This window comes from Camellia sinensis, chromosome 14, assembly GCF_055761805.1.
Source record: "Camellia sinensis isolate YWXY chromosome 14, ASM5576180v1, whole genome shotgun sequence".
NCBI lineage: Eukaryota > Viridiplantae > Streptophyta > Magnoliopsida > Ericales > Theaceae > Camellia > Camellia sinensis.
The window spans coordinates 72,990,243-73,016,588 of record NC_138974.1 but is presented as its reverse complement, the minus strand read 5'-3'; positions in this window follow the sequence as shown (position 1 = coordinate 73,016,588).

Here is a 26,346-nt window from a genome sequence, read left to right as displayed (position 1 = left end):
ATAATTTTGGGAAAAAATTGTGTTTTAACAAGAACAATTAAAAATAATTACATTTTCATAGTTTTCACTTACAACGGACATAATTTCACTTACATTTTTATAATAAAATATATATATATTTGAAATTGTTCCCACTAAAATATAATTTCAACATAAATTAATTTGTAATGTTAAAGCCGTATCATCACCACTCCGAGTATAAATTTATTCACATAAGGTGAACAATACACACTTTTCATTAATGAATAAGTGAGATGGTCTCACATTTATCCTAAAAAAGAGTCGATTAATAAAAAGTGTAATGTTCCAATGTGAACAAATTTGTACTCTCACAACTCCTGATTTTACGCCTGAGTTGTGATTTTGTTTACATCACCTGAGCTAGGTGCTTTTGAACCTTGAAGTCTTGGGAACCAAATTAGCTACAGCTTGTATCTTTGTATCCAACAAGCACTGCTTAAGGTGGGCTCCTCTCTTTTCACTCTCATCAACACTCAAACAGACTCAACACATAAGTGAACAATACACACTTTTTCATTAATGGATACGTGAGATGGTGTCACATTTACCTTCAAAAAGAGTCAAGTAACGAAAAGTGTAATATGTTCTCATGTGAAAAAAATTGTACTCTCATGTGAACAAATTTGTACTCCCACAACTCCTGATTTTACACCTGAGTTGTAATTTTTTTTGCTTACATGACTTTAGCTAGGTGCTTTTGAACTTTGGAGTCTTGGGGACCAAGTTTGCTATAGCTTGTATCTTTGTGCCCCTCAAAGCACCAACGGTGGGCTTCTCTCTTTTCACTCTCACCAACACTCAAAACACACTCTCTCTCTCTCTCTCTCTCTCTCTCTCTCTCTCTCTCTCCTTCCAACTCACTAAGGCCAAGTTTGGAAACTTGTAAAAAAGTTAAAAAATCAAAAAGTTAAAAAGTTAACATTATTCACCAAAAGTCAACAATTACGACTGCACAACTCCCAATTCGAATTTTTCCCTATAAATCAATTTTTACAATTTTTTATTACACTTTTTTCCATAAAAAGTCAAAAAGTTAACCCAAACATCCATATTTTCAACCTCAATTTTTTAGTCCAAAAAGATAAGAAGTGCACTTATTTAGGACACCCCAAACAACCCCTAATTGTCAAATCCTAAACCCCTACCTCTAAAAACAAACATGGTCTCAATGTTTCATCTCAAAAACAAAATATGTTACAATTCCAAACTCGTTCAACAAATTCATATATAAAATATAAACAAATATTGCAAAACATAAAATTATTTTTCATGTGTTCTTTTCCTCTCCATGTTTTCGTAATTGTTTTTTTTTTTTATATTTTAGATGCACCTAATGTAAATTTTTTTTAGGACCATTTAGATTAGACAAATCTAAAAGGTAAAAAATGAAAATAAATTTACTAAAGACAAAACACAAAATATTAATTAATTAAAAAATAGTTTTCAAAAACTAAAAGAAAAAAAGAATAAGAAAAATGTTTACCAAAGACATAAAAAAAAATGATGAAAAAAATTCAATTTAAAAAAAAAAAGAAAAAAGAGTAAACCAAACAAAGTGAATAATTTTGTAGTTTACTAGGCCCAAAACTTTAGTTAGCCTTTACATTCCAAATTTAAACACAAGCCCTTAACATAAACTTATGGCTCAAACCTGGCCCATTTAATAAATGAATTTAAAATGTTATTTTGGTTTGGCCCTTTGAGTTTAAATATCAAACCAAACCCTTAAAAAAATAGGTTGGAATGAGGTTAATGTGTTAGGGAATTGGGGAGCTAATGAATTTACAACACAGTCGTGCTAGGGGGCTCGAATTTGGAGCCCCCGAATCCCCAGAATCAACCAAGAAGAGAAGAAGGAAGAAGAGAAGGAAGAAGAAGAAGGACTGGAGGGGGCCAATCGGGCTGGAGGCAGAGGCGGGGCCGGAGGCGGGGCTGCAACGAGCTGCAGCAGGGCTGCGACGAGCTGCTGCTGCGACGATCGGAGCTGCTACGATGATTGGCGGCGGCGGAGGCACAGGAGGGGCCCTCCTCTCCCCCTCTCCTCTCTCTTTCTCCCTCTCTCCTCCTCTCCCCCTCTCTTCTCTTTCTCTCTTCTCTTTCTCTCCCTCTCCCTCTTTCTCTCTGCGTTTCAGACTGGAAAATGAAGAAAAAAAAAGAAAAAAGAAAAAGGAAAATGCCCAAAAACGATGTCGTTTTGGGCATTAGGGGGATTCGGGGAGGAAAAGTTTTGAACTACGGAACATTATTGTTTACAACAAGACTAACCTAATCCTTAGGGAAAAAACTCTAAAGCCGATGTACGCAATATAGGGCTCAACTTACATTATTTGTAACTCATACTCACTTACAAGCTTAAGTTAAAAGCCTATGTAATATATATTAGATAGATCTCTTTCACTCTTTAATAAATGTGAGACTCTACTTTCACACATACTCTAACATGATGCACATTCCTAATTTGAACCGGTCCATCACAATTCTTTCCCTTAAATATTAATCTCTATACTTATCTTAATTTTTGTCAAAGTCAAAATTTGGTTAAACCTCTTACAAATTATTCTCCAACAGTCTATCAAAGATATTGTCAAATTATAGTATTATCAGAATCTTGTGTCAAATATGATACACTTTATCAATTGCTAATTTTTTTTTTTTTTAAAAAAAAAAACCTTGTATTTCTCTCATGAAGAGCTCACAATTAACATTATTATTTGATATTCTGTGAGTAAAATAAAATAAATATAATTTCTATCATTAGAATATGATTGCCAAGTTTATCATTTTCACATGGAGAAGATGTTCTCTACCATATCACTAACAAGTAGCATTTCTCTAATAATTTTGGCGAAAAATTGTGTTTTAACGAGAACAATTTAAAATAATTACATTTTCGTAGTTTTCACTTACAACGGACATAGTTTCACTTACATTTTTATAAAAAATATAATTATTTGAAATTGTTCCCACTAAAATATAATTTCAACATAAATTAATTTGTAATGTTAAAGCAATATCATTACCACTCCGAGTATACATTTGTTCACATAAGGTAAACAATACATACTTTTCATTAATAGATAAGTGAGAGGGTCTCACATTTACCTTAAAAAAGAGTCAATTAATGAAAAATGTAATGCTCCAATGCGAACAAATTTGTACTCCCACAACTCCTGATTTTACACCTGAGTTGTGATTTTGTTTACATGACCTGAGCTAGGTGCTTTTGAACTTTGAAGCCTTGGGGACCAAATTAGCCATAGCTTGTATCTTTGTACCCAACAAGCACTACTGAAGGTGGGCTCCCCTCTTTTCACTCTCGTCAACACTCAAACACACTCAACACATAAGGAGAACAATACACACTTTTTCATTAATTGATAAGTGAGATGGTCTCACATTTACCTCCAAAAGGAGTCAATTAATGAAAAGTGTAGTGCTCTCATGTGAACAAATTTGCACTCCCATTTGAACAAATTTCTCATGTGAACAAATTTGTACTCCCACAACTCCTGATTTTACACCAGAGTTGTGATTTTTTTTTTTTTTTTGTTGCTTACATGACTAGAGCTAGGTGCTTTTGAACTTTGAAGTCTTGGGGACCAAGTTAGCTATAGCTTGTATCTTTGTACCCCTCAAAGCACTACTTAAGGTGGGCTCCTCTCTTTCCACTCTCATCAACACTCAACACTCTCCCTCCCCCTCTCCCTCCCCCCAACCCCACCCCAAAAAAAAAAAACCTTCCTCTGTTTTTGCTCTGTTTCTCCAAAATCATTCAAACCCAATTCAAAGAAATGGAAACCACCACTTCAAAGCTCAAGAACAAACCAAAAACAGCCCAACCTCCAAGAAGAGGGAATATCAAAAAAATTATGATGAGCAAATCTGCCAAATCAGCAGCCTCTGTTGTGCTGATGGCCGTCAAGCTCGGAAGAAAAACAGGCAAAAATTCAAAGTCGAGCCTTAGCTCATCCTTCACAACCCCAAAAGAAACTCCAATTGGGTACAACTCTGAAGGTCATTCTGATTCATGACCTCTTCACAATTCAATGAAGATTTGGACTACTTGGAACTTGGTAGTTGATAGAACCAAGAAACAGAGCTACTACTATTCTACAGCCTCAGCTTCCAGGCAAAGTTCCCATGTCTGTTTGGATTCCAAGAAAAAAAATTTCAAATCTGTTCATAGTTGTCTGGGTTTATGGATATAGGTTGCAGTGAACACAATATTTTCAACATACCCAATAGAGTTCTGTTGTGTTGCGTAAAGTTCTTTGTAAATTGTTCAGTCTGTTAACTGAATTCACCGTATTTCCCCTGTTTTATTCATCACTTTATTAAAAAAAAAAAAATTATTTTTTTGGAAATGGATCAGTTATGGATTGATAAATTATGAGCAACCTTTTCAGCTATGGTGTTTGTTCAGTTATAGTAATTTCCCTTTCCATCATGGTATAATCATCTATCTATCTTCTATATTTATACTATTATTTATTTATATTATTATTAAAAGTGACCCACTCACTTTCAGGATTTAAACCTATGACTATGGACATAATAAAAAGCATTTTTATCCCTTAAACAATATAAAACATATATTTTTAGTTCAAAATTAAAATTTATATTTTAAACATACCCATCAAGTAGGGTCAAGTGGCTAGTATAATAATACGCGGGTTGTGTGGGAGAGAGAATATTATAAGAATAGTTTTAAAATTGTGAAAATATTGTAAAATGGTTTTAAATTGGGGTAAAAAATGGACTTAAATTGCACTAAGAAAGGGAACAGAGATGCCTGAGTAACAAGAGAGTACAAAATAGTTTGAATTAAATTTCCCTTGAATTGATTGTAGTTTAGTTTCATGAAAGGTCTAAATACCCAAATGCTATGGAATCTAATGATACAGTTACGATACAACGGGTTCCAGAGGGAATGGGTCGGACTGGTCCACGCTTCTCCAACCGATATCTGAATGGCCAAGCCCACCTGAGAACCTGCACAGGAGTTCAACAGGGAATGGGGAGTCCCCGAGCGAACCCTCCGATGAGCAAGTTAGAGAGAGAGAAGTGGAGTGTAGAGATATGGATTAGAGAAATAAAAAAACTTAACATTCTTCTTGTCTTCAACGTCTGCTTATATCCTTTGGTAATCATTTCATTGTCTCGTCCGACTTGTCATCTTGGCCAAAAATCTATGTTGTAACTTACCTTGTTCAGGGTGAGGGCGTGCTGTCCCGACGGAGAGATGTTGTCGTAATAAATGCTGTGAGGGGCTGCATTAATGGTGATGTGCAGTGGCAATAACTTTGCAGATCTTTGTCTGCTGAGGTGGCTTGCCCTTTACCTGCCACGTGTCTGAATATCATTGGTCCTTCATGTCATGTTGACTTCCAACTGTGCCGGGCCTTATCAGTTGGGTTATGCATTGGGCCCTAAGTGGTAGGCTTGGGTTGTTCATAGTGGGTTGTGGGCTTTATGAGCCTATCCACGTTAGTAGTCCCTCATTCCCAAATGCAGCTTTAGTCCAACGAAGGGAATAAATAGTGAAAGGAACGGCCGACCAAAAGTGGCCGAGTGGAGGGACTGACCGTGAGGAGGGCCGACCATGAAGAGTAGACGAGTGGGGGGACCGACCATGAGGAGGGCCGACAGCGAAGGGTAGTCGAGTGGAGGGACCGACCATGAGTAGGGTCGACCGCGTAGGGTAGCCGAGTGGAGGGACTGACCATGAGAAGGGCCGACTACGAAGGGTAGCCGAGTGGAGGGACCGACCATGAGGAGAGCCGACAGCGAAGGGTGATGTGGCGGGGTGCGGGGCTCGAGAGGCGGTGGGTCACGTGATGACTTGAAGTGGAAAGGACAGGGTAGGGGAAGGGGGCAGTAAATCGTGGCTGTACACGTGGCAGCATCTCGTGGTGGGGGGAGGTTAGGCATTCGGCCAGAAGTGAAACGATGGGTCATAATGGGTGTTGAAAAGACAGTTTTGGCGGAAGGTTAAAAATTTTTCAAACTGGCGAAAATTAATTGCGACCCTTGAAATACAGGGGAAACCTTGGGCTTTTGGTATTATTCGTTTTACCTACCTTTTTGCAAAAAATCAAAACATTCCAAGTGTAAACTCCTTCATTGCCAACGATACACCCCTGCAGCACTTTCTGAATTTTCTTACGCCTGCATCCGAAGTTATTCGTAGACACACCACAAAAATGGCCCAAGAAGAAGCTGGAACTGTCAGGGTTGATCCACTTGGGGATGACGACGCGGTAAAGTTGGCGGAGCAGTACAGGACGGAGAGGCAAGTGGGGAGGATGGGGGAGCCGGCGGTACGATCTCATTCTTCCACCATGATAGCGGTTCCGAAGCTAATCAGCCAGGCAGAACCAGATCACTGGCATACGAAGGCTGACAAATCAACGGTGACTACGGCAGAATTGGAGGGTATGCACGAAAAATACCAGATTCCTGCCGAAATAGAGCTACTGTTGCCGACGTCAACGGAGAGGCCATCTGACGCCCGGCCGGGGGAGTTTGCTCTTTACGAGGAAGCATTGAAGGGAGGACTGAGGCTACTGCTTCCGCAAGTGGTGGTAGATGTCCTGAACCGGTTGGAGGTGGCGCCGAGCCAACTAATGCCCAACGTGTGGAAGATTATACTGGCTGTGCGAGCGCGTGGCCGAAGGCAAACGAAGGGGCGGCTATGACGATGGATGAGTTTTTCGCGTGTTATAAGGCCTCAGGACAGCAAGAGACGTGGGTGACGTTGCAGGCGCCGACAGGGAGGGGTCTGGTGACTGGTTTGCCGTCATCAATGAAGAGGTGGAGGCCGCGGTGGTTCTACGTTTCCGCGAATGGAGGGGTTGGGGTGTGCACGGTGTGGAGAGTGCCCACCAAAACTGTGGAGCCAAAACTGGGGGCAACAACAGAGGAGTGAGTAAAGAAGGTGAAGTCATGGAGGGAGAAGGAGGGAGTCAGGTGGGACGAACTCGTTCAACCTTCGGCCTTGTTTGCTGCGAGGTTGGGCCCTCAGCTGACCGGTGGGGACTTGGAACCGGCGGAATTAGAGGCGAGAAGGAAGGCACAAGAGGTGAAGGATAGGTCCATTCTTGCCAAGGCCAGCAAATTCAAGGAGTCGCAGGCAGACTGGTCGCCGAAGCCGATCGCGCGGGAGAGGATTTGACCGCGCCCCAAATCGCTAGGGGAAAAAGACTTGGGTGAAACAGAGCCACGACCGCCCCCAATTGATCCTTTGAAGCAGAGGGCCAACAAGAAGATGGAGATGGAGGGTGTGGGGAAGAAGAAAAAGAGAAAGGTGAGGAGGAGCTTGCCTTGAAGAGGAGGAGGGAGGTGACGGCAGAGGAGACCCCCATGGCTAAGGAGGCAGAGGATGAGGGAGTGGGGCAGACCCCAGGAAGGGTGGCGGTCGCCTCGGAGGTCATGGAGGTCATCCTAGTAATGGTGGAGATCACCTCGGAGGTCGCGGAGGTCGCTCCCGAAATTCAAGTAAAATGTGGGGCAACTGGCCCTGAGGCAAGGGGAGAGGAACAACCCTAGGGGGGTCTTACGCCCCAAGGAGAGGGGGGTGAGGCCAAAGTATGCCATCTACCATGCTCCAGCAGTTTCTGAGCGACTAGAGGGAGAAGAAGGCCCAACCAAGACAGCGGCGGATCTTCTTTTGGGGGTGGTGGACGAAGAAGCCATGCGTTCTGTAGCCAGGTTCAATAAGGCGGAGCTGCTAAGGGGGTTGTTGTCACGACCCAAACCCGCGCCCTATGGGTTTAGCACCGTAACCGGCCAGTAATCCGAGATTACCGAAGGCCTGCTTAACAGTAGTACAGTAATACAGAGTACAAGGGCTGGCGGAAGCCAATACAGTAAATAAACAAAGTCCAATGAGCTGTGAGAGTCTGAATGTTAAAAGACTTTTTACTTAAATATACACAGTCAGACGAAACAGTACGTACATATATACAATCATTCAGTCAGGGACCTAATCCCTATTAAACAGTACAGTAACAGTCTATACAGTTATGCAAAACAGATACAGAGACAGACGGGGAAATTAAAACACCCCTAAGCCGTAGCTTAACAGGCTCGGAACCTCGCATTGAGGCACATAGGTTGGCTTGATAAAATTGGAGTTTACCCCAGCGCTTCTAGCTGCGGTCTGGTGCCTGTACACCTACATATATATATATGAACAGTGAGCTAAAACCCAGTGAATAACACAATGCGTAAAAGGGTTAAGAATGAATGTCCTTACAGTAATGAAAACAGTTCATTAAATCAGTATTTCCGTCATTCAGTCAGTGCAGTCATATGTGGTACATCCATTAGCATAACAGTACAGTAAACAGTAGGTCTTAAAAGACCGAGCAGTAAGTGATGGCCATCAGTCAGTAACAGTAATGGTTCCAACGAGGGAACCGACAGAGATCTCTGTAACAGTAACAGTAAACAGTAGGTGCTAAGGATGCCACAATACAGTTCAGAATATAGGACATACATTCATTCAATTAACAGTATCAGTTCAGAAAACAATACAGTTCAATTGTTCAGAAGATAATCATTTTGAACATATCTTTACACAGTTGTTACTTATAGAGTTCTGGGCTACGGTAAGGCTAGAGCGCGTCCTCAGTCGCCAACCCTACACAGTTTACAGATTGAACACACACACTAAGCTACACAGTTGGGAAAGATAATAACTTAATCCCTAATTTGTCTCGGTGTAGTTCTACATCTATATCCTTAATAAGATGTCTTAAACTAGGCCTAAGAATGCCTAGAATGGGATGAGGATGCAAAGATGCACTTAAAAAAGAGTATTTTCAGACTTTTCAGAAAACAGGGGTCACGCTCGAGCGTAGGTTAAACCGCTCGAGCGGACATACAGACAAAGGTTTCCGCTCGAGCGTAGACTTACCCGCTCGAGCGTTCTGGAAAATAGTCAAAAGTGCTGGATAGACGAAAATCACGCTCGATTGGGCGCTCGACACCCGCTCGAGCATGAGACACAATGTCTCGCTCGAGCGTCAATTATTCCGCTCGAGCGAAACTCAAAACAGAACAAAATGCTGGGAGCACGATTTCCACGCTCGAGTGCCAGTCACCCCGCTCGAGCGTGAGTCCAAATTCTGGAAATTCCAGATTTGAACCTCAAGCTCAAAACCAAGTTTTAAACCATAAATTCCGATCCTCTTGGGCCAATTTTTCCAGAAAACACATCAAAACTCATATTTTAACATGATTCAAAGCTCAATTTGTAAAATCAAAACCCAAGGGTGTTTCAAACAACCTCAATTTGAAACCAATTTTCATGAATATGAAGAACATGCGAACATGCATGAATCTAACCAATTCAAAGCTTTAAAACAAGCTCAAATGAGCTAATTCCTACAAAAACATGATGGAAACATGGACTTAACATAACCTTGAGCATGCATGTGACAATTCTCCATGAAAACAACTTAAAATTCAACAATTCAAACATGCATGTATGGAATGAGCTCCAGTTCAACACTATTGAACCAATTCATGCCTTAAATCACTAAAGACCCAAGAATTAAGCAAGAATAAGTTCAAATGCACAATAAAGAAGGTCAATGATCTACCTTAGGTCTTGGATTATAGGTCAATGTTGCTATCAACCTTCAATTCTACCAAGATTCAAGCCAATTCACAATGAAACAAGTTGAAATCAACTCTCTCCCTTATCTCTCTCTCTCTAGTCGGAAAAGGCAAGGAATGAGCTGAGCAAAAGTGTGCCTAGGTGTATACTAAGGCTCAAATGTTGATCATGGTGTGGGCCACTCATGTGGCAAAATGGTAAATAAGGCCAACTATGCAATTTAGCTCATTTTAATCTAATTTAATCATACCTAATCAGTTTTCAGGTAAATATGCCATAAATTCACATTAATTCTAACGATCACAGAACATTAATCAATTTCAGATTCGGCCGCCGATAAGGCCTTCAATTCACAAATTTGAAAATAAACACAAACAGATAATCAAACAATCAAACAGATAGACATACAATTGATCAGATATACTCAGTCAATTCAGTTTCAATTTCAGTCAGTCAGTTCATTAGTTTATTCAGTTCACTTATCAGTCATAATCAGTTTCAGTTTAACGATAATCAGTGATTATTCGGTAAACAGTGACGAGGGTTGTTACAGTTGTGCTTTGCCCAGATGGAGGCAACCACCCTAGCAGGGGCTTTGCTGAGAAAGGCGACGGCTGCGAAGGCTAAGTTGGAGGAAATGAAGGTTCAACTTGCAAGTTTCAAGAGAGAGAGTGCAGGCTAGAAGAAAGCTGCGTGAAGCGCCTGCACTAGGGGGGTGGAGAAGGCTTAGAAGGCGAAGAAAATGGAAGTGTTGGCGATTGTGCAGCGTAATATTGCTACTCGAGTGGGTGCTGAGCTGCTCGCGGCCCAGTTGGAGTTAGAGGACGAGCGTCGTAACGTAGTGTCGCTCGAGTTCCAGCTGGCTGGCGAGCAGAAAATGATGGAAAATGCTGAAAAGAGCCGCACAGTCGCCATCAAGTAGTTTGAGGAGGCTATGACCAGTAATGAAGATCTGCGTGCCCAGCAGATCAAAGAGAAGGATGAAGCAGACCTAAAGATTGCTGGGCTGCAGAAGGAGCTGGAAGATGAACGGGCAAAAGCAATGGAGGAGAAGGCGAGGTTGCAGAAAGAGTTAGAGGAAGAAAGAATCAGGGCAGCCTCTGAAAGGGCAGCATACCCCAATCTATGTGTCGCAGGAATAGAGCAATTCAAGGGGTCTGCTGAATTTCAGATGGCAATCGATGCTGTGGTCGCCAACAACTTGGCGAGGGAGGTGGCTGGGGGGGCGGGCACATCGGGGGCGACCGCTGGGGGCAGGACTGAAGCAGAAGTTACTAAGAGCTTCAAGCGGTCGAACTTCTACAAACACGAGATGGCTGAGTTCTGGGACAATGGGTGGAAGATGTTCAAGCGTAAAGCAGAAGAGCTATTCCTAGACTTAGACTTCAGTGGTGTTAGAATCGATGAGGACGACGTAGCCCAAACCCCCCTAGATGAGGGGATTGAGGAAGGAGATCTCGCCTCGAGTGAAGAAGAGGAGTGAATGGAGTGAAAAAATATGTACTTAAGAGTTTTGGTTATGTTTTGTTTTGTGTTGGTTTTGTTTTGTTTTTGTTTTGTTTTTTTTTTTTTTTGAATTGCTGTAATGAACTTATGTATAAGTTTGTGAATAAAATTGAAGTTGTGTTTTCAGTCCATTATTTTTGCTTGTGCATCTGAAATGAATGAGAATGGCGACTTGTATATGGCTTATGTATAAATTATTGTAAAGTGTAAACTGTAAGGAAAACTCAATGTAAAGTGAATTTTAACTTGTAAGAAAAATTCAACGCAGAGTGAGTGTGAGAAAAACTCAATGCAGAGTGAATTTTAACTTGTAAGAAAAATTCAACGCAGAGTGAGTGTAAGAAAAACTCAATGCAGAGTGAATTTTAACTTGTAAGAAAAATTCAACGCAGAGTGAAAGTGAGAAAAACTCAATGCAAAGTGAATTTTAACTTGTAAGAAAAATTCAATGCAGAGTGAGTGTAAGAAGAACTCAATGCACAGTGAATTTTAACTTGTAAGAAAAATTCAATGCAGAGTGAGTGTGAGAAGAACTTAATGCACAATGAATTTTAACTTGTAAGAAAAATTCAACACAGAGTGAGTGTGAGAAAAACTCAATGCAGAGTGAATTTAAACTTGTAAGAAAAATTCAACGCAGAGTGAGTGTGAGAAAAACTCAATGCGGAGTGAATTTTAACTTGTAAGAAAAATTTAATGCAGAGTGAGTGTGAGAAGAACTCAATGCAAAGTGAATTTTAACTTGTAAGAAAAATTCAATGCAGAGTGAGTGTGAGAAGAACTCAATGCAGAGTGAATTTTAACCTGTAAGAAAATTCAACGCAGAGTGAGTGAGAGAAAATATAGCCACTGTGCTTATGATCATGAAGTCGCAATGGTGGCTTCGACCTGGCTGGGGCTTTAAGTGACTCGGTCTGGCCAAGCTCTTCATGCTCAGTCTAGCTAAGGCTTTTTGTGCTCAGTCTGGCTGAGGCTTTAGGTGACTTGGTCTGGACGAGCTCTTCATGCTCAGTCTGGCTGAGGCTTTTTGTGCTCAGTCTGGCTGAGGCTTTTTGTGACTCGGTCTGGCCGAGCTCTTCATGCTCAGTCTGGCTGAGGCTGCAATCAAAGCGTTATTGGAATACCACAGATAGTTGAGAGATAAGCTTGCTGTTATAAAAAGTGTAGCCCGTGGGGTCACAAATTTACACTATATGAGGAGAAAATGAGAACATAGATTGTCCAAAAGAAAATACAACATTTTGGACGATACAAAATACAACTTTTATTGAAAATAGCGCTTCAAATGTTCAGCATTCCAAGGGTGGGGGAGGTCTCGACCTTCCATGTCCTGAAGTCGGTAAGTGCCCGATCGTGGTCTAGCTTTCACAACGTAAGGTCCCTCCCATTTGGCTGCCAGTTTGCCTTCAGTCGGATTTTTGGTGGCAAGAGTTACTTCTCACAAAACAAGGTCCCCTACGACAAACTCCCTTGGTCGGACTCTGTGGTTGTAGTGTGTTCTCATTTTCTGTTGGTAGGAGACCAGTCTGACAGTAGTGGTTTCTCTGAGCTCTTCGATTAGGTCAAGGTTAGCCCGACGGAGCTCTTCGGCTAGTTCTGGATTCGGATGTAAAACCCTTGGGGTAGGCAAACCGACTTTCACTGGGATGACCGCCTCAGCGCCGTATGTTAAGTGAAAGGGGGTCTCCCCAGTGGGAGTCCGAGCGGTAGTACGGTAAGCCCAGAGTACATTTGGTAATTCCTCAGCCCAAAGTCCTTTAGCAGCTTCTAGCTTAGTTTTGATGATCTTCAAAAGAGAACGGTTGGTAACCTCGACTTGGCCATTGGCTTGGGGATGACCTGGGGAGGAGAAACAGGGTTGGATATGAAGGTCTGCACAGAACTTCCTGTACTTGGCGTTGTCGAATTGTTTGCCGTTGTCGGAGACGATGGCTTGAGGGATGCCAAACCTGCATACGATCGACTGCCAGATGAATTTAGTTGTGTTCCATTCGGTAATGGCGGCAAGGGGTTCTGCTTCTACCCACTTGGTGAAGTAATCAATGGCGACAATCGCGAACTTGGTCTGGCCTCGGCCGGTGGGAAGTGGTCCAACTAAGTCGATCCCCCATTTGGCGAATGGATAGAGATTGCAAAGTGTGATCAGCTTTGTAGGAGAAGCATGGGAGATGTTGGCAAAGCGTTGACACTTATCACATTTGAGTACGAAGTCAGTCGCATCTTGGTTGAGAGTGGGCCAGAAATAACCAGTGCGAAGTATTTTGTGAGCTAGTGACTTGCCGCCTGAATGATTACCGCAGATACCCTCATGGATTTCTCCCATCACATAGGTTGCTTGAGCCGGATTGAGGCATCGCAGATACGGGCGTGAAAAGCCACGTTTGTACAAGACACCACCGACGAGGATGTAATTGGACGACCGGGCCTTAACTTTGGCGGCTTACTGTTGGTCATCTGGAAGTTCCCCCATTGTCAAAAATAGAAAAATGTCCGACGCCCAAGGGATGGGCTCATTCTGGAGGAACTGTACTTCTTGCTGGTCGGGAGAAATAGCAGGGTGGGCTAAGTACTCGAGACGGACACCACGGCTGAGGTCGGACTGGTCTGCAGAAGCCAACTGAGCCATCTCGTCTGCCTTAGAGTTTTCCGCCCGAGAGATGTGCTGGATGTGGAAAGTATTGAAGAGGCGAATAAGGGAAAGTGCAATATCTCTGTAAGCCCGCATTGTGTCCTCCTTTGTATCGAATTCCTCCGTAATTTGTCCGACAATGAGCTGGGAGTCGCTGAACACCCGGATGTGGCTGACACCAATGTCCCTGGCTAGGCGAAGACCTGCTATCAATGCCTCATATTCGGCCTCATTGTTACTGGCATCGAACAAGAAACGGAGAGCACATTTGAAATAACCACCCTTAGGGGCGGTGAGGATGAGACCAGCCCCGCTGCCTTCTCTGCGGGATGATCCGTCGACGTTAAGAGTCCAAGAATGAGGGTCTTCTGGCTCGATAGGCGTTGGTGGGGGTGGAAGGGCCGTGGTTGGGGTAGGATTAGTGAACTCCAGGATGAAATCCACGATAGCCTGCCCCTTAATTGTTGTTCGGGGTCGGTAGGAGATGTCAAACTGGCTGAGTTCCACCGACCATTACATGAGTCTGCCAGAGAGCTCTGGTTGCTGCATTACCTTCTTCAAAGGTTGGTCGGTGAGGACCACTATAGAATGGGCTTGGAAGTAAGGACGGAGTCATCTAGAGGTGGTGACCAAGGCCAAGGACAATTTTTCTAACAGTGGGTAATTCCGCTCGGCGCCCCTGAGGGCCCGACTGATGTAGTAGACCGGCCCTTGAGAAGAGCTGCACTGACTGCGGTGGTTGAAACGGCTAAGTAGAGGAAGAGGGGTTCACCAGTGATTGCCTGAGAAATGAGTAGGGGGTTGGCCATGTACTGCTTCAACTGCTGAAAGGCCTCTTCGGACTCGGTCGTCCATTCAAAAGTTTGCTGAAGAACTTTGAAGAAGGGGAGGCACGTATCCGTTGCGCAGGAAATGAAGCAGTTGAGGGCGGCAACTCGGCCAGTGAGTCTCTGAACTTCCTTAACTGTTCTGGGTGACTGCATTTCAATCAAGGCCTTGATCTTTTCAGGGTTAGCTTCAATGCCCCGCTGACTGACCATGAAACCCAAGAACCTCCCAGATTCTACGCCGAAGGCGCATTTCTCCGGGTTGAGCTTTATTTGGTACTTCTGTAGGGTGGCGAAGGTCTCTCGCAGGTCGGTCAGATGGTTAGTGGAGAGTTTGCTCTTGACTAGCATGTCGTCGACACATACTTCCATGTTTCGACCGATCTGATGATGGAAAACGGCGTTAACCAACCGTTGGTAGGTGGCCCCAGCATTTTTCAGTCCAAATGGCATCACACGATAATGGTAGGTGCCTTGGTCGGTAATGAAGGAGGTGTGTTCCCGATCAGATGGGTGCATCAGAATTTGGTTATATCCAGAGAAGGCATCTATGAAGCTGAGCATTTGGTGACCAGCCATGGCGTCAACCAGCAGATCTATGCAGGGAAGAGGATAACTATTTTTGGGACAAGCTCGGTTGAGGTCTGAGTAGTCGACACAGAATTGCCATTTACCATTGTTCTTGCGGACCAGGACCACGTTTGACAACCATCTAGGGTAGTCCACGTTTTTTATGAATTGTGCCTCAAGGAGCTTGTCGACCTCTACGGCAATGAGAGTATTGAGCTCCGGATGGAAAATGCGCTGCTTCTGGCGGTAAAGTCGGAAATGCGGTTCAATGTTGAGGCGATGGGTTATGAATGAGGGGTCAATACCCGGCATGTCTGAGTGGGTCCAGACGAATACATCGTTGTGTTAAATCAGGAAGGCAGTAAGGTCGGCCTTTGCTTGGGGGGACAGTTGGCTGCTGATTTTGGCGGTTTTCGCCGGGTTGGTGGGGTCGATGGGAACCTCAACAAGCTTCTCTACAGGTTCCCCTCTGACCAGCTCATCCTCATCCCGGACGTCAAGTCCCTCAATGATCATTGTCTCTTTCAGCTTGATTTCTTTGAGTGAGGCGACATAGCATTCCCTGGCCACGGTCTGTTCTCCCCTTACAGTCCTGACCCCCAGATCGCTGGGAAACTTAATGGCAAGGTGATAAGTTGATGTGATGGCTTGAAAGGCATTTAGAGCGGTGCGGCCAAGGATGATGTTGTAGGCGGATGAGCAGTCGACAACAAAGAAGGTGGGCAACTTTGTAGTCTGCCGTGGGTACTCGCCGATTGTGATGGGGAGATCGATGGAGCCGATGGAGGTTACCCGGTCGCCAGTGAAACTGACCAAAGGAGTTTGGAGAGGAGACAGACTTTCCTCTCCAATTTTGAGCTAGCGAAAGCAGTTAAGAAAGATGATGTCTGAAAAACTACCGTTGTTGATGAGAACTTGTCTAACCTTGTAGTTGGAGAGGAGAGCAGAAATGACGAGAGGGTCATCATGAGGATAACGGATGCCTGTACAGTTGGCGTCCTTGAAGGTGATAGGTGTAGACGCGCCCGCGGAGGGGGACCTCGCTACTACAGTTCGGACTCGATTTGTATCACGGTTCTTAATCTGAACCAAAGAGTCCAAATCCGGCAAATCGTTTTGAGAAACAGATTTTTTGAAAAGAAGTGCCAAACATGGACTGCTTTGCCAGATACAGAGTCGCTACCTAAATATTTTAAAATGGGGAAATTTAGGAAACCCTGACTCGGTGCCGAAGGCCACGTGTCCGTCATCACCAAAGTTGCCTCGGCTCGGGAACTTGGGTACGATCGGGGAAGGTCAGCTATGAGCACCCCCTCTCGCCCGGTCTGAAGACCGGCCTCTACTAATCGTGATATCCAATTTTGAAAACGTTATGTGTTCTTAATCCGGTTGTTAGCCTAGAATTACTATGTTGTGCGCGCAGCAAACAAGTATAGACCAAATCGCCCAAATTGGAACAAAACATTTCATGTTTGTTTTGAAAATGGTTTGCTACTTGCAAGTAGGCTAAAATGCAGATTTTGCCACCCTCAAGTGGGCTTTTAGAAAAGATGATTTTGCCACTATCTAGTGGGCTTAAAACTCACAGTTTTAATGCATTATTCCAATTTAGGTAATTCAACCTCCATCCACAAGCATTCAAGCAGTTATATCGCATAAGCAGCTAGCCTCATGGTAATCATACTGTCATGGCAACACTCACACGCATGCGATATGCTAAAGCATAAAAGCTTACCTAGTACTCCGAGCCAAAACAGAAACTAGTCAGTAATCATATGCATGATCCTAGTTCATGTTAAAAATGGCTAATGCAACACATGCAAAGATGCACTCTAAACAGGCTCGACTATCCTAAAGATGGCATGTGAAATGCTGCAACTAACAAGTACTCAACTTGGAATTGAAATACGAGTGCAGTTAGCATGATGTACCGAGCCTGGTGCATGCAAGACAAATGTATGAATGCACGCATGCATAGCATAAGGTATGCTAATTTAAATATGCCCTAGTCTACCATCATAAGCAGATAAATAAAAGGGAAGAAAGACGTGGGGTTGGAAGACATACATCACACGTACGTACACTTATTACAAATATGCCCTCACTCGGAGGGACCAAAATAAATATTACAGTCCAAATGATAAGCGAATAAATTATTACAGACTTTCTAATTAATTAACAAAATAAATGCAGCAAGAAGGTGGCCGCAGCCCTGCCTTGGGATGCGTGAGTGATGCATGCTCGGATCCGTCTCGCCCGGAAAGCCCGTACCATAACACTGCCACCTCTGTTTATACTGCCCTGTCTCTCTGAAAATTGCCAAAACTCCAGGACAGGTTCCTTGCATGCTGCAGAGCACCACCGGCTAGGGGAAATTCCCACCGGTAGTTCACAACTTCCATCGGCTGTTTATTGGGTCACCGACATTTCAAAAAGTGCCGGTCGGCACTAAATTATGCCGGTCGGCAGAAGCTCCCTGCAGAAGACAGTTTTGACAGCAACAGAGAATAGACAGTATATGGCATAGGATTTCAGGCACATGTATGCATGGACACACTCCCTATCATGTAATGGACTCAAGGGAACATGGCCCTCGACCCTCGGGCCACCAATCACGCATTTCGATGCATGATGGCCAAAGAGTCAAGTATGCATTTCAATGTCAAATGCAATGCACACAAAACATACAAGGGACCCAACCTCAATCATGGTTGGTCAAGAGGCGAGGCAATGCACAACAATGCACATGCGACCTAAGCATGCAAGCAAACATACAAACATGCAATATAACTACATGGCACACACAATGCTAACAACATAAAATGCACAACGTATTGAAACATGGCATACACAATGCAAGATGGACTTACACCAATGTGAGTGGACCTCAGCCGCACCCACATCAGTGGCCATAAGATGAAAATGAAGTGCCTCGAAATGCGTGCACACGGGCACGTAAATCGAGGCAATGGCATACGTAATGCAATGGTATGGAAAATGATATGCAAACATGCTAATGGAATTTCAGCACTGAAATGTGGGGAAAAACAGCCCCGAAATGAGGCGAAAACACACCCGATGCATGGAATTAAACCGAAATGCAACATTAGGTACATAAAATGGCTTACAGCTATACAAAGCATGCATGATTGATACATGGAATGAAAAGACAGAAGTAAGGCAGCCTCAAAATAAGCATTTTTTCAGTACAAATCATGGCCAAAAAGCAAGCAAAGATAGGGCAACAATGGCATGCAAAAATAGCCCTAAACATGAGATTATGAAGCAACTCACAGCTGCTAACTCCAAATAGGTTAGAGCCCTTCAACAAAATTGAAGAGGGGCCAAAAATAAGCATATTTACAGAACTGTAAAAACCCCAAAACAGTATACAAACATGCTAGAAATGCAATGTAAAATGAGGCTCAAAAGTGGCTATAACACAAAGTCTACAAAATATTCCACAAACGGCCAAAGACCCTTAATGAAACATGAAGAATGAGACAAAATAAGACTATTTTTAGTACTATAAAAAGGCCAAAAACTGAAGCATAATAGGCTGCCAAAACATGCAAAAATGGGGACTAAAGAGGGAATATAAAGGCAAGTATAGCATGGAGGTCCCAAACAGTGTTGAGCCCTTCTTCAATGTTGAAGAGGGGCTTAAAATAAGCCTATTTACAGTTTACATCATGCTCCAAAACAGATCACGTATAGGCCAAGAATAACATGCAAGATAATGGCATTAAAGAGGGGTAATGAAGCAAGTGCAAGCTACTGCCCTCAAACAGTAAGAGGTCCTCAATCAAACATGAAGAGGACCTCAAAATATGATGATTTACAGTTTGGGTCAGAGCCCAAAAATGCAAGCAACTATAGCTTAGATATGAAGCAAGAAAAGACTAGAAAATGGAAGAGGAGGACTCACCCTTGAAGACCAGCAAACCAGCACCTCTTGGACCAAGTTTAGGTGCTCCTAAGCTCTAGAGAACAGCCTCAAGTTGTTGCAATGGAGTAAGGATGCCTTGTGCTATGAGTTGATGAAGAAATGGCCCAAGAACAAGGGTGTTTGATGGTTGAATGGGAGAGATATAGTGAGAGATGAAGGGATATATGTATGTATATATCAGATATATCTATATATCTCTGGTTTTTTGTTCCAAAAATCCAACCTAGACAAAGGGAGAGGAATGGTGCTTATATAAGGCAAGGGAAGCACTTAACTTACAAGCTAAGTAAAGGGAAAGGGGTCAAAGGGGTTCAAGGCTTCTAGAGGAAGCTAAAACAGTTGAGAAGCTTGGCCAAAGGGTTCAAGCTTCTAGAAGGTTAGGGGGTTCAAAGGGTGTGCAAAGGGTGCAAAACAGCCACGCACGTGCATGGGGAGCAGGGTCTGTGCATTCCAGCTGCCACAGTTGGCATCCATTCAATCTGTAGAATACTCCGGAAGGTCATCGGCTAGCAAAAAAGGTCGGTCAGCTACTTTAATCTTCCGGTCGGCAATCTATTTGGCCGGTCGGCCATCTGTTCTGGCCGGTCGGCCATCTTTCTGGCCGGTCGGCCATATATTTGGTCGGTCGGCAGGAAAAATCTGCTCTGCAGATCTAATTTCAAACGGGCATAACTTCTTCATATGAACTCCTTTTTAGGTCAATCTTGTGTCCAAATTGAAGCCCCGGAAGTAAGCTTTCCAATGGCACCAGCCTTGCATCAAAATTCCAACTGTGCAAAAATTTATGCTTGTTTTGGTGAAGGATGCTCAGTTTCGGCTCAACTGGGATGATGCCCAACTTCAACCAATCATATTTCCGCCCTCCGGACTCGGATTTAAGAGATTCTTGAATGAAAATGAAGCCCCGGAAGTCTTATTTCCAACGGTGGTGGCCTCATAGATTAAATCCAAGTGTACAGACAGATGAGCCCGATTCAGCGAGGGCTGCTCAACTCGCTTCTACCCAGATCCATGCCGAACTTCTCCCAAACTAGTTTTCTCCTTTCCTTTCCTCTCTTCTTCAACTCCAAACCCCTAAACAAAGTGTTTTGAAAGATTTTCCTCTCTCCTTGCCGAAGAAACTGAACATTTGCCCTACACACCTTTCTCCGCCAAGCAAAACATCAGTGGTGCCCAAGTCTTAAGGGCGGTCAAAAATGGGGTGTCTACAATAGGCTCGGTCCACTGCTTGGGCTGTTTGGAGGGTCGGTTGACCGTGGCAACTGCTTTGTCTGAGCCCTGCCTTATCTTTCTGAGTTCTGCCCTCTGAGCCGAACGAGATGATCCCCCACAAGCAAGGCCACCTGAAATGACTCTGATTTCTCCAACAGGTGAGGGGGGATTGTCTGGCGGCCAAGGTTGCTGTGGAGGGCGATCATGGCCTTGGTTAGGTTGGACTGGCTGCCGGGGCGGTACGCCGGCGGTTGTTTCTAAGGGGCTCAGTTCTTTGCCTCTGCTAAGGGCGGGTGTCCGTGAACCGGCTGAGACGTCCCTAACGTATTAAGGTCTCGACCTGATCTTTGAGGTTAACGCACTCATCGGTGTTATGGCCATGGTCCTGGTGAAAACGGTAATATTTGGACTGGTCTTTCTAATTGGAAGGGGTTCGTGAAGGTTGGGGCCATTTGAGGGGGTAGTCCCGTTGGATCTGATTAAGGACTTGTTCCATGGGGGAGTTAAGGGGTGTGTACCGCTCAAATTGACCGGTCGGTCGGGCTGGTGCGGACCGGTCAGCTCTGGGTCGGTCGGTATAGTGTGGTGTTTGGCTATTATACTAGGTTTTATGGGTTCTGAGTCTTTCTTTTTTCTCTGGGGATCGGGTTTTTGGTTATTGGATCTTGCCGGGCGGTTAGGGAATCCTCTGTATTCATGTATTTTTGGGCTTTGGAGAGTAGGGCTGCCATGGAGGTCGGGGGGTTTTTAGAGAGGGAGAACAGGAAGTCAGACGACTGCAGACCGGCCATGAAAGCCGTAAGGATGACCTTATCATCGTTTTCCGCCACCTGCAAGGCTTCGATGTTGAAGCAGGTAACGAAACTACGCAGGGACTCCCCCTCAGTCTGGCAGATGTTAAGGAGCTGGGTTGCCGGACAGCGCTGGCGCTGGGCTCCAATGAAATGACTGAGGTAGGAGTCGCTGAGATGCTGGAAAGTGGAGACGGTGTCTGCTGGTAACTGGCTAAACCACAGCCGAGCTAACCCCTTCAGTGTCACGGGGAAAGCTCGACACATGATCTCATCAGGGAATGCATGGAGGATCATGAGGGTTCTGTAGGTCTCTAGATGGTCGACTGGGTCCGTCGTGCCGTCAAAAGAGTCGATGGTGGGCATTTTGAACTGGGGGGGTAGGGGTTTGTCTCGGATGGAGGCAACAAATTGTGAGTTTGCTGTGGTAGAGGGTTTATGCTAGATGTTCTGCATGACCCCTTGGAGTTGGAGCTTCATGGCTCGGAGTTCTACATCCCAGAGAGGGATGTTATCACCACCGGAAGGGAGCGGGGGTTGGACGCTACTAGCTTCCCCCTTGGGGGTTGATGCCCGGACCGATGGATGCGGGGGTCGAGGTGGTGGATTTATATGAGGAGGAGGAGGTTGCAGGCCTTCCAAGTTGGGTGGATAAGGCTACGGGATAGTATGGCTCAGGGCTCGTTCTTGGTTGGGCGGAATATCTAGAGGTGGTGGAGGAGGCATAGGAAGGTCCCTTTGGAGTAGAGCATTTATCAGGGCTTGGGTTTGCTCGGCCATGCAGTTGATGCTGTTGGTAAGCTCGATGAAATACTGTGGTGGGTTGTTTGGGTTGGGGGAGTCCGCTTGATGGTCGGCAGCATTTTGGTGAGAAGCCATGGATCTTGTCGTGACCATACACGTTAATGGGTAGCAGGAAAAGGTTATTGGAACAGGGTCCCCAGCGACAATGAGCACAATTGGCGCGCAGAGCAAAGCGTTCCCACAGACGGCGCCAACTAATGATACAGTTACGATACAACGGGTTCCAGAGGGAATAGGTCGGACTGGTCCACGCTTCTCCAACCGATATCTGAATGGCCAAGCCCACCTGAGAACCTGCACAGGAGTTCAACGGGGAACGGGGAGTCCCCCAGCGAACCCTCCGACGAGCAAGTTAGAGAGAGAGAAGTGGAATGTAGAGATATGGATTAGAGAGATAGAAAAACTTAACCTTCTTCTTGTCTTCAACGCCTGTTTATATCCTTTGGTAATCATTTCATTGTCCCGTCCAACTTGTCATCTTGGCCAAAAGTCTATGTTGTAGCTTACCTTGTTCAGGGTGAGGGCGTGTTGTCCCGACGGGGAGGTGTTGTCGTAATAAATGCTGTGAGGGGCTGCATTAATAGTGATGTGCAGTGGCAATAACTTTGCAGATCTTTGTCTGCTGAGGTGGCTTGCCCTTTACCTGTCACATATCTGAATATCATTGGTCCTTTATGTCATGTTGACTTCCAGCTGTGCTGGGCCTTATCAGTTGGATTATGTATTGGGCCCTAAGTGGTAGGCTTGGGTTGTTCATAGTGGGATATGGGCTTTATGAGCCTATCCACGTTAGAATCTATTGAGAGTGGTGACAATACTAAACTGCAGATATAACATTGCATTCATTCCCAATCGTGTTTTTCTGCAAAAATAAAAATAAAAAGTTGATTCAATAATCGAGAAACTCAATAGAACTGAGTACAAAAAGAAAAGAAAAGAAAAGAATGTAGCTCATATTGGAAATTGATGGGTATAGCCCAAATAGGTAGTCCAATGGGCCATCCAAATGTTCTTAACCCAATTTAGGTCCAGTGGCCAGACAAAAAGAAGAGACAAGCCACCTCTTTCCTTTTTGTGATTTCTGTGACATGACAACACTGCCATAGCTAGTTACAGATAAACCGTAGGCTTACGGCCAATAAGACAGGGTGAAAAGACATAGACATAAAAGCAATCAAGAGAGGGGCACGAGGAGCGAGGAGTCCAAAAAAAGGTATGAAAGATACAAGTAACTCTCCCTCTCTCTCTACTTCCTCTCCAAGCTTCTATTCTTGCTAGATATTCATCTAACATAACCATTGGTGGGTCCTCAAGAAGGAACCCTACCCTCGGGGTCCTTCCGACTGGACTTGGTGCAGGTACTGATGGGAAGACGAAGTTCGGCCAACCCATGGAGCATCCGGATCTTGTCCGACCCATCTCTTATTCGACAAAACTGCAACATCAGAAATAGAAACAAATTTGAAAATAATAAATATCGAATGAATAATTTCCAAGTTTTTTAAATTATTTTTGCCCCAAAAATGAAAAAATCATATGACATTATTGAGTTCATTCATTTATTTATTATTTTTTTGTCAAACTAATTTACAATTTTTTTTTTTAAACTCAACCAAACAATATTATTTCTTTGAAGTAACTCACATATACAAAATATTTCATTCATTTTTTCTTTTCCCTCTGTAAAATCTAAAATCTGGGCATATTATAAAGGAAACAAGAGAGAATCTATTTAACTTGGAGGGAAAAGCTTAAACTTGAATCATCACCCAAGGAAAAACTCCATTTGAAAAAATGTTTTAAGTCAAAAGCAACTGAGAAATTAATAGATAATTTTGATCATTACTCAACTCAAGTTGATCATAAATAATAAATATAAATAAGAGGGCCAACTAATCATAGAAAGTCTATGGATCAACTTTTTTTACTCTTTGTTTTTAAAGTTCATTCCTTTTTTTGGTAACTTTAATGCATGATAAATATATGTTTTCAAAATCATCAGCACTGTGCTAGTTTATTGTGTGAAATGGTTTTACATTCTACAAATTAATAAATATTTATTGTAAGAATTTATATTTTTCTTAATAAGACAAAAAATATAAATAAAAAAAGGAATCTTGTTACGCGTACAGTTTTATTTTAAATTTGTCGTGGTGAAGATGTCAATTTCAATTTTAAAATTTATATTTAAATTTAAATCAAGTAATTGGTGGTCAAATCTTTGTCTTCAAGATCATAAATCCAGACACAACTTGTCAAAAATGTTTACATTTTAATGTTTATTGTTGTATCTTCAGTTGACGCGTATGATACAACTTTCACAACCCCACACGTTTAAACAAGAGTTGAAAACAAGTGTTAAAAATAATAAGAAGTTATTGACTTCCAATTTTCTAGAATCAATTTTAATAATTAATTTAAATAAACAAATAGAGAGTATGCCCGTACAACGAAAGGGCATCAATGTCAAATCAGTTAAAATTTTATTATTTTTTAATTTAAAAGTTATTTTTTCTATTTTGATCTTACATCTTTTTAAATACATTATCTAACAAATTCTCTATTACTTTTTTTATACTATTTAAATATTATTTTATTCATTTTAATTTAGAATTATTTTTTATATACTCAATACAATTAATTTCAATATATAAAAAGTAGTAGGTTTTTAATATTTGACTAGTGTAATACATTTGTTGAGTTAAAATCATAAAAATTAAAATGGTTAAGAGCATCTCCAACGGTTCACCAAATCTGAGTAAAAAAATGACCATTTTCTCAATCTGATACAGACTGCTCCAATGGTTGTCATCAAAACAGGGGTCGACCGGTTAGTGTATTTTTTTTTTTTACCTCTTTGAACCTTTTGACCTGTTTGAACCAAAATATTTGCAAGGGAACTGGTCCACCGGTTGGTCAACCGGCTGGTCGACCGGTTCGTCTCCCCTAACGGTAACGTACAGTGAAATGGTGAAGTTTGGAGCCTGTTCTCATTTTGGTGAAACTTTTGGTGAATTCTCGATTTGATATTGATTTGGTGAAACCGTTGGAGCACCAAAAAGTCACTTTTTCACCAAAATTTAAATCTGATGCCAAGTTTGATAAAGCGTTGGAGATGGTCTAACTGGATAACTAGTTTGATAGAGGTGGGTGTGCTATATTATCACACTTTATCTTTTTATTTTTTAAGGTCACATCACCTCTCTATTTTTCTGCACATTTTTTTATAAAAAGTTAAAAAATACTCTTATTTAGATTATCTCAAACAGCTATTTTAACTAGAAAAGAAAAATAACTAATTTGATGTTGATATTGATACTCTAAGGAATGGTATCGCATGATATTATATGAAGAAAGAAAATTAAAAGGTAAATTACATTTACCTCTCTTAAAGTTTGGATAAAATATAATAAGTTCTATAATTTTGACATAATTCTAATTGCCTCCATTTAAGTAAAGTTAAATTGACTGAAACTAATACAAATGGTGTAAAAATACAAAAATAAACAACGTAAATTATACATATTCATATAAAAGAAATGATAATATCATTTTTTTTTTCATCTATATAACTAACAAATGATTGAATAAGTGTTGTATTAATTAAAATATCAAGTGAGTTCAATATAATTATATTAAAATTATAAAAAAAATTACTATGTTTTTTTCAAATCACTAGAAATATCAGTATAATTTATTCAAAAATAAAATAATTGGATGAAAGTAATAATAATAATAATAATAATAATAATAATAATAATAATAATAATAATAATGAGATAAAAGAAAGAGGCTAGAAGGATAAAGTAAAATAGGTGAATTTGTCAAGACTCTTGAGAGTTTAGGTCTATATATAAACTTTATTTTTGTTTTTAGAAAAAAAATAAAAAATTAATACATAAGTTTAAAATATTAATTATTAACATTTATAATATTTTTTATTTTTTGTAAATACTTTTATTGACATAGTGTCAGTGTAATTCCCTTTTTATTTTTTAGTATGGGAGAGGCTTCTCTCCAGTCCAAATCAGATTAGAGAGAGCTGTTGAGCCTCCATGGGCCCACCATGGAGGCCATGTTGATAATCCAGACCGTTCAATGTGTAAAACTTGTCGAGTACTTCATCCCTGTAAAACATCACATTAATTGGATATCTATAGCCACTTGATTAGATCACATTTGCGTTAATCACAAATATAATTTTAAAAATAAATTGTTAACACAAATGTGATCTGATCAAATGGCTATCGATATCCGATTAACGTGATTTTCAACAGAGATGAAATAATCAATGAACTCGACATATTCAATGGTTCAGATTATCGATGCGGCTTCCGTAGTGGGTCTACAAAAGCCCAACAGCACCCTTCAGTTGGGTTTCCCAACTGGAGAGAACCCAATCCCTTTTAGTA